The 7,758-nt window shown below is 45.3% G+C and overlaps 1 long non-coding RNA gene across 2 annotated transcripts in view; it reads left to right on the forward strand.

The window, feature by feature from the left end:
• The window catches only part of LOC102240542, a 33,707-nt gene extending 29,701 nt beyond the window's left edge, over window positions 1-4,006 (forward strand). For both annotated transcript variants that reach the window (XR_001362814.1, XR_001362815.1), the window contains one exon: window positions 3,873-4,006. This is a non-coding gene — a long non-coding RNA (uncharacterized LOC102240542). The remainder of the gene's footprint in view (window positions 1-3,872) is intronic.
• Window positions 4,007-7,758: the final 3,752 nt, after the last annotated feature.

Genomic DNA, 7,758 nt, shown 5'->3' on the forward strand with positions numbered 1-7,758 from the left:
ACCAAGGTACATGCCCTTGACCGGAATCGAACCTGGGACCTTTCAGTCCGCAGGCTGACTCTCTATCCACTGAGCCAAACCGATCAGGGCTTGAAAGAGGTTTCTTTACAAAATCTTGCTTTCTCTCTTTTGATATTGAGAACTATTTTACTCCAAGATAAATATCAGCGCACACTCAATCTAAATGACACCTCATACATACGTAGCCTCAATGGGGAAGCAATAGGGAGTGGCAGAGACTGCGGTAAAGTGGAGAGCTGGTGTCCCAGCTAAGTGGCACATCTCCGCACCAGGCACCTGATGCCATGGGGAACCAGGCCTGGGTTGGGGCGGGGGAGGGAGGGCATATCTTATTCTTCAAGAGAAGTCAATGACCCTGATTTTTATGTAAATCCAGATTTTAAAATGTGACCTGAAATGTAATACAAATATTTAAAGAGAGCCAACCAAAATAGTTTGGTGAGCTGGATGAGGCCTGTAGATCACCGGTTTGAGATCTCAGATCTACTCACCGGGGCACCCTGATGTAAGATGCTAGGAATACAAAGATTTTTCTTAAAAAAAATCTTGGCTCGCAAGAAATTTATGAACTAGTACCTTAAACATGATGAGCCGTGTGTGTCATCATAGGGGGGAGTGGCCTGCGAGCGCAGGGGAGACCAAATTAGAAAGAGGTGAGTGATCAGGGAGGAGGATCAGGGAAGGACCCAGAAGGAAAGTATAGCTGAGCTGTCCTGTTAGTTGGGCCAAGCAAGCAGAAACTGGAGGAAGGTGGTCCAGGCCGAATCACGAAGGCCACCAGCAGGCCAAGCCTTTTGTCAAAGAAGCTAAGGACAGTAGAGCGAAGTGGTTCTCCCTGTCAGGCAACTCTAAGGCTGTGCAATGAAAAGGGAGGAGAGAAGACTGCAGACTGAACTGAAAAGACCATGAAAGCCAGTCGTCCCTTTGGCAGATTTGAGATGCATTCTCTTGGTCGGGTGCGGGATGAAAATTCACTCAGCATCTGCTAGGAATTAGGTGTCATTTCAAAGAAACCACGAAGTAAGAATTTGAATCAGAATAGAACATGGAACCCTCCACTCTTGGTAATACCATTCTGGCTTCGTACTCCGTGGCTGTGGGAAGGGCGGGCCAGTGAGGTACAAATTTGAATGCAAGCAGACTCTGAGGAGCGAGCTGGCCCGAGTTGTGTGCGTATCCTGCCTCCAGTGAATACAAATCTAAATAAATAAACAAGTACCCGCAGTTCAGAAAGGGAAAGAGACACACCCCATCCCTTTCTGCTAGCATTTACTTTAGAAAATTTGTGATGTAAATTTTTTTCTCTGCCCCTTGGAGCAAGCTTTCCTAAAGCTAAATAAGCTTCTTACCAGCTTAACCACCCAGGGATTTCTTTCTCAATGACCTGGGAGCCACCTCTTTGAAATGTAATCACCAAGGAAGGTAACATCCCTATTTCTCAGTTTCTGTGGGAGAGTGGGACTCGAACTTTGGTTCCAAATTATAAACCTTCCCCCTGTTATAAAAATACCAGTTTAGTTTTTCTTCAGATAAACTATTTAGCTAACAGATAACCAGCTACCAATTACCAAGGCGAATTTAGAATGAACTGCGGTGATAAATGGCGATGCCAAGTCCTCTTAACTGAGGAAGAGTTTATCTCGAGAGCAGGTATGGAACAAGGTGGTGTGTCTGCTTGGCTCTAAGGGCCTAATATCTCTGCCCATCATATCTTGGCTTAATGCCTATTCAATAACAAAACCGTTTTCTTTCTCTTCCACTTTTGTGCAGAGGTTTTTTTTAGGTTGGCAGGCGCATTGGTTTTTAATTCTATTCCCCCAACACCTGCCATGAAGGTTGGCTCGGTGTAGGGTTTTCAGCTCAGAGTAGGGTAAGCATCTAATCTGCGCCTAGACCAGTGATGGCGAACCTATGACACGCGTGTCAGAGGTGACACGCGAACTCATTTTTTTGGTTGATTTTTCTTTGTTAAATGGCATTTAAATATATAAAATAAATATCAAAAATATAAGTCTTTGTTTTACTATGGTTGCAAAGATCAAAAAATTTCTATATGTGACACGGCACCAGAGTTAAGTTAGGGTTTTTCAAAATGCTGACACGCCGAGCTCAAAAGGTGCGCCATCACTGGGGCCCTAGACGGATGCAAATGTGGGAAGTCTATTCCTAACAAAGCGGAACTACTTCTGGGAAAGAGACGTCCACGCCCCCCCCCTCCCCTCCCCCCTTCAGTGCTGCAATGAGAAGACACCGCGTTCTCTGGTATTTACAGACGCGGGAGAGAGCAGCGGCAGCCCCGCACAGGCTGTCCTGACCAAGTTTGAATCTCAGCTCCATCTACTAGCAGGGCTTCTGGCACTTACGGAACCGCCTGGTGCCTCAGTTTCCCTGCCTGTAAAATGGCAGATAGAATGGGGGGGGGGGGCGGGGGTTATGCACCTCATAGCACAGTGCAGGAAGAGTTTATCTCGAGAGCAGGTATGGAACAAGGTGGTGTGTCTGCTTGGCTCTAAGGGCCTAATATCTCTGCCCATCATATCTTGGCTTAATGCCTATTATCTACTAGCAGGGCTTCTGGCACTTACGGAACCGCCTGGTGCCTCAGTTTCCCTGCCTGTAAAATGGCAGATAGAATGGGGGGGGGGGGCGGGGGTTATGCACCTCATAGCACAGTGCTTGGCAGAGTAAAAAGCCTCAACAGTAAATGTGTATACAGTGACATTTTAAAAATGTTTGTTGTAGGCAGAAACGCTTCTGGGATACAAAGTTGAATAATATAGTGCCTCTGCCCAGAGGAATTTACACTCTTATAATAAGTATAACGATACCATAAGATTAACGTGGGTAAATAGGAGAATCAGGTACTTCTAAAGGGGAGAGGACTTCCGGGTGCTATTACCTAATTGCGTTCCCCATAATTACATGGTTTATAGTCCAGTTAAAATCTCAGGACTGCTTTCTGAGCTATTTTAACAGGAAAACCCAGAATGCTTATCCAAAGACGTGAATGTAGCATCGACTTTGAAGCCAAAAGCTCTGCCACGGAAAGGCTCGTAAGAGACCGTGGCTTACACACCACCCAGAAGCCCTCTCTGAGGTTTCTCCCATCCAGGCACCCTAACCAAAAGGACTTTTGTAAAGTTATAAAAGTAAATGCATATCGACATTGACGCTCTTAAAGCCAGCCAGACAACTCTTGCTTTCTGCGAAGCTCCAGGGTGTTCAAAGGGCTTTGTTCCTGACGCATTAACATGGGACTGGGAAGCCATCTTGGGAACAAAAGGGTTGTGTGCGCGAGAGGTTGAGGCGGCGGTAACCAGGCAACGGGATGCGCAAGCCCACTGCGCAGCCGCACTCCGCTGCGCCCAGCGTCAGCCAGTCCCTTGTGCAGGGCTGGCGAGGAGGCCCCGGAAAATTACAGAGGTTCCTCTTAAAGGCACCCGCGCATTTTCTGCCCAAAGCTCCTGCTCTGGTCACCCAGCAGCGGTCGACGACCCTTTCACGGGGGTCGCCTAAGACCATCCTGCATATCAGATATTTACATGATGATTCATAACAGTAGCAACATTACAGTTATGAAGTAGCAATGAAAATAATTTTATGGTTGGGTCACAACATGAGGAACTGTATTTAAAGGGCCAGAAGGTTGAGAACCACTATAGAAATGTGAAGCTGCAGTCTCCATTTTACCATCGGAGAGGAAATAAAATTAAATTCGAAGTCAATTCCCAAGGCAGGCCTCGTCTATAATTAGGCAAATACTAGGTGTACCGGTGAATAATGCGGATGTTTTCAATAGGTGGAATTACACATGTTGATATATATGCTATTTTGTTGTATTGCTCCTTCAGATGACCACTTGTTCTGATCGATGGCACACGCACTTTCTAAGCAGCACTTCAACACGTATGAAGACGTGGAAAATAGGGTCTCTGAATGGTCTGCCTCAAAACAAGAAAAGTTCTATTGGGACGGTATCCACAAATTCCCTGAAAGATGGGGGAAATGTGTAGCTAGTGATGCACATTACTTTGAATAAAGTACTTTTGATGTTTCTCTTGAAATTATGTTTTCTTTGGTTACAAAATCCGCATTTTTCACCAGTGGAGTGTCAATCCGCATTATTAACCAGTTTAAGGGGCCACAGGACGGGTTCAGGATGCATCAGGTTTGTCTCCTACTTTATAGGTCAGTTTATACAGTAGAATAATCTATGCATTCTTCCTGTTTCTTAGTTGTCAAAGAACTTTTCTTCATGTTAGAAGCTTTTATGATTCACAAGTTAAGCCGTTGTTTGTTGCTCTCTTACTTTTCTGAAGGAAGAAATAACAAAATCCTCCTGGTTTTTGCAACGTAAACACTTAGGCTATATTCTACTTCAGTCCGTGGCTCCGCAGTTAATCCCCTTACCAAGCAATGTTCACTAGAAGCCATCCTGCAAACAGCTGGATGAAAGGGGAATACTGCTGGTCCCGAAATCAAGCTCTGGAACATTAAATGTCTCTTCAGTCCATTTCAAAAGATAAAAGATCGTCGTCCTCTCTGTTCTTCCTCTGATGGTTTGCTCCGTGGCAGTTTCTTTTCCTTTTTTTGTAAACTGCAGTCAGGCACACCCATCCCCTTCTGCTGTGCTCAGGTTCTGAGTGCAGACACTACCGTAGGTGTCAGAAGGGAATTGTCATGAAATATGGAGGCGATGTTCCAGTCGTATCAGGGCCCAGGCAAATTGATTTCCCACTTTCCTACTGAGCCATTTTCACCCTGCTTCTTGGCTATATTTAAGCCACATTACATCTCCACTTCAATCCTCTTTGTACATCTCTTCCCCTCCTCCCCCCAACAGCCGCCCCCATGTAAATTCTCTCGCAGTCCAATCACCCCTTAGTAATTTCTGGGGTCGTTTCCGCTTTTGAGAACGCAGAGCTGTGATATCTGAGAACTAAGCACGTGTTTTGCAGGAATCTAGACAGCTAGGACAGCATTTAGCCTGTAATTTTCAAGATTGGATGTCAAAGATGGGATGACATTGGTGATATTATCTTACTTTCCAGAACCCCAGGGAAAACTAATTACAAGTAACAAAGCACAAAGTTATGTAGAGTTATCATCTACTTTGAAGCTGCAGATTTAATGTTATGAGAACTGTGCCTTTGAAACAAAAATATTTGCAGTTGGTGCCTGTGTTCTTGGCCTCTGAGGTCAATTACCAGAGCTAAGAAACTGAGATCTGAAAATGCCCCCTTTCAGATCAGATGATGCTTCCAACTTTTAAAAGTCCTGTGGAGCCCTAGCCGGTTTGGCTCAGTGAGTAGAGCACTGGGCCGTGGACTGAAGGGTTCCAGGTGTGATTCCCATCAAGGGGCATGTAGGTTGCAGGTTCGATCCCTGGCCCTGGCTGGGCTGTGCAAGAGGCAACCGATCGGTGTCTCTCTCTCACATCGAGGTTTCTCTCTCTCTGTGTCCCCCCCCCCCCTTCCATTCTCTATAAATGTCAGTGGGAAAATATCCTCAGGTGAGGATTAATAAAAAATAAAAGTCTTGTGGAAAGCCTCATTTATAATAATGAAAGCATAATATGCTAATTAGACCGGACGTCCTTCTGGACGACCTTCCGGACGAAGCTGGGGCTGCGAGGGAAGCCCGGGTCCCGGGTGCCAGAGGGAAGGCGGTGCCAGCAGCCTGTGGAAAGAAGGCCTATTCTTGCATGAATTTCGTGCATCGGGCCTCTAGTTTGTAATAACACATGACGGCTGCTAGCTAGACTAGTGCAGGTGCCAGCGCTGGGTACTGTGGCGATCCCCTTTCCTCCACAGGGAAGTGGGATTTTACAGCCCAAATAACTCTTGGTTTCAGTGGCTGAGAGGAGCCCTACTGTTCCTGGGGAGAATCTCTGCAGAATAGAGATGGAAAGAAAATAGTGTATGCAATCGAGACTCACACAGCATTATTATAGAGAATGCAGATGGAGTTACCTGAATTTCCCCTCTCAGAGCCAATTCGACTGTTAAGTGGCTAAAAGGCTACATTATTGTAAATTAGAACCTCACTCTGATGGCTAAAATATAAGAGTTGTGGAAGAAACCAAAGTGTGTAAATACTTGTAAAAGTATTAGTAAGCAGAGCGGGGAGATTTTGGTTGCCTGTTTATTTAGTAAACATGATAAAAATACATAGTTCATAAAATTTCCTGTCTTGGTCTCAATGCAGGAAGACAGGGTTTGGGAATTCAGCCTTTGAGGTAGGGGTGTCAGATAAGATACAGGACATCTGGACAAATTAGAATTTCTGATAAAGGATAAATAACTTTTTTTAGTATAAATGATATCTGGGACATAGTTGCACTAAAATATTATTTATCAGAAATTTAACTATTTTTTTTATCTTTAAGAATGATAATTGTACTTTTAAGGCCTTAAGGAGGACATATGTAATTAGGTTTCTTTGCCTGCATGAGAGTGGTAAACATGAAAAGCTTCCAGTTCAAGGTGCCAGGCCAAGATAGGAATGTGACTGACACACACAGCATACAAATGTGTTGGCCCAAATAAGTAACAGATGACCACTATGTGCAGCCCATCAAAATAGTATCATGAGCGCCTACTCTTAACTTGGTCATTCATCCATTCATGCAACAGTTATTTATTGAATGCCTGCTATGTGCCAGGCATAACTTCTGGGAAGAGTACAAATTCTGGGAAGGTAAAAATTCCCTTCTATGGATAGTACTTATTTTTGTCAGGTGGACTAACATGTAAAATTGTAGTAAATGACAGATCCTAAATTTGATCAGAGAGCCATGGGAACATCAAGTTAAGTTTATCAGACTAGGGCAGGGGAAAAACAGGAAGGCTTCATAGAGGAAGTGGCTTTGAATGAAGGAGACTAAGCTGGTGAAATAGGAAAAGAACAATGGGGAGGGAGAGAAAGGACATATACAAAGGCAAGGAGCATGAGGGCATTGTGGATTTTTAAAAGAGCCAACAAAATAGGACAAACCAACAACAACTACAAAAACGGCGAAAAGTCAGGCGTAGCAGGAACTATGCGGGGATTTGGAGGCGGCTGACAGGACAGGGTGGGGCCAGATTAGAAAGAGGCGTCTACTGAGCTCGGACTCCCCTGTGGGCGAGCAGAATAGGGTCAGGCAGTGGTGGGAGAGACTGTGATAGGAGACGTTTCCAATTCATTCTTTTTTTAAAAAAAAATGTGTGTGTGTGTGTGTAATCTTGTGCCGGATCTTTGGAACATAAAGAATACAATTCTTCCTTATTTCCAGCATTACACAATCACCTACATTTTCTGAAAAACAACTAAGGTGGTGATATAAAATAACAGAACTTGAGGCTGTGTCACACCTCCTTTGTCCCAGAGCAGCTCCTGTGTGTAAATCACACCAATTCCAGGGACACTTGGCGGGGCGGGGAGCTGCTTTAAGGCTGCGTCATGCAGGGTGTGTTCCCCTCCCCCTCCGTCTGGAGGGGGGCTGCCCTAACCCTTGAACAAAGGCCGGAAATGGTAAGCAAACTGCTGCAAGAAGCGAATGCCTTTCAATCAAACTAGGGCTCGCCAGGCAAGATCTCCCTTAAAAGGAAGCGCCCAGAGAAAGGCGTTCCTGCCGTCCTGGTTCTGGTGGGCAAGGCGCAGCAAACGTGGGGACAACATGTAACGGGCGCCAAGAAACAGGCCGGCGGCTTCTGGCAACGCGCCGCGGAGACCCTCGGGGATACCCAGGGCCCG

The sequence above is a fragment of the Myotis brandtii genome, unplaced genomic scaffold (assembly GCF_000412655.1).
Source record: "Myotis brandtii unplaced genomic scaffold, ASM41265v1 scaffold308, whole genome shotgun sequence".
NCBI lineage: Eukaryota > Metazoa > Chordata > Mammalia > Chiroptera > Vespertilionidae > Myotis > Myotis brandtii.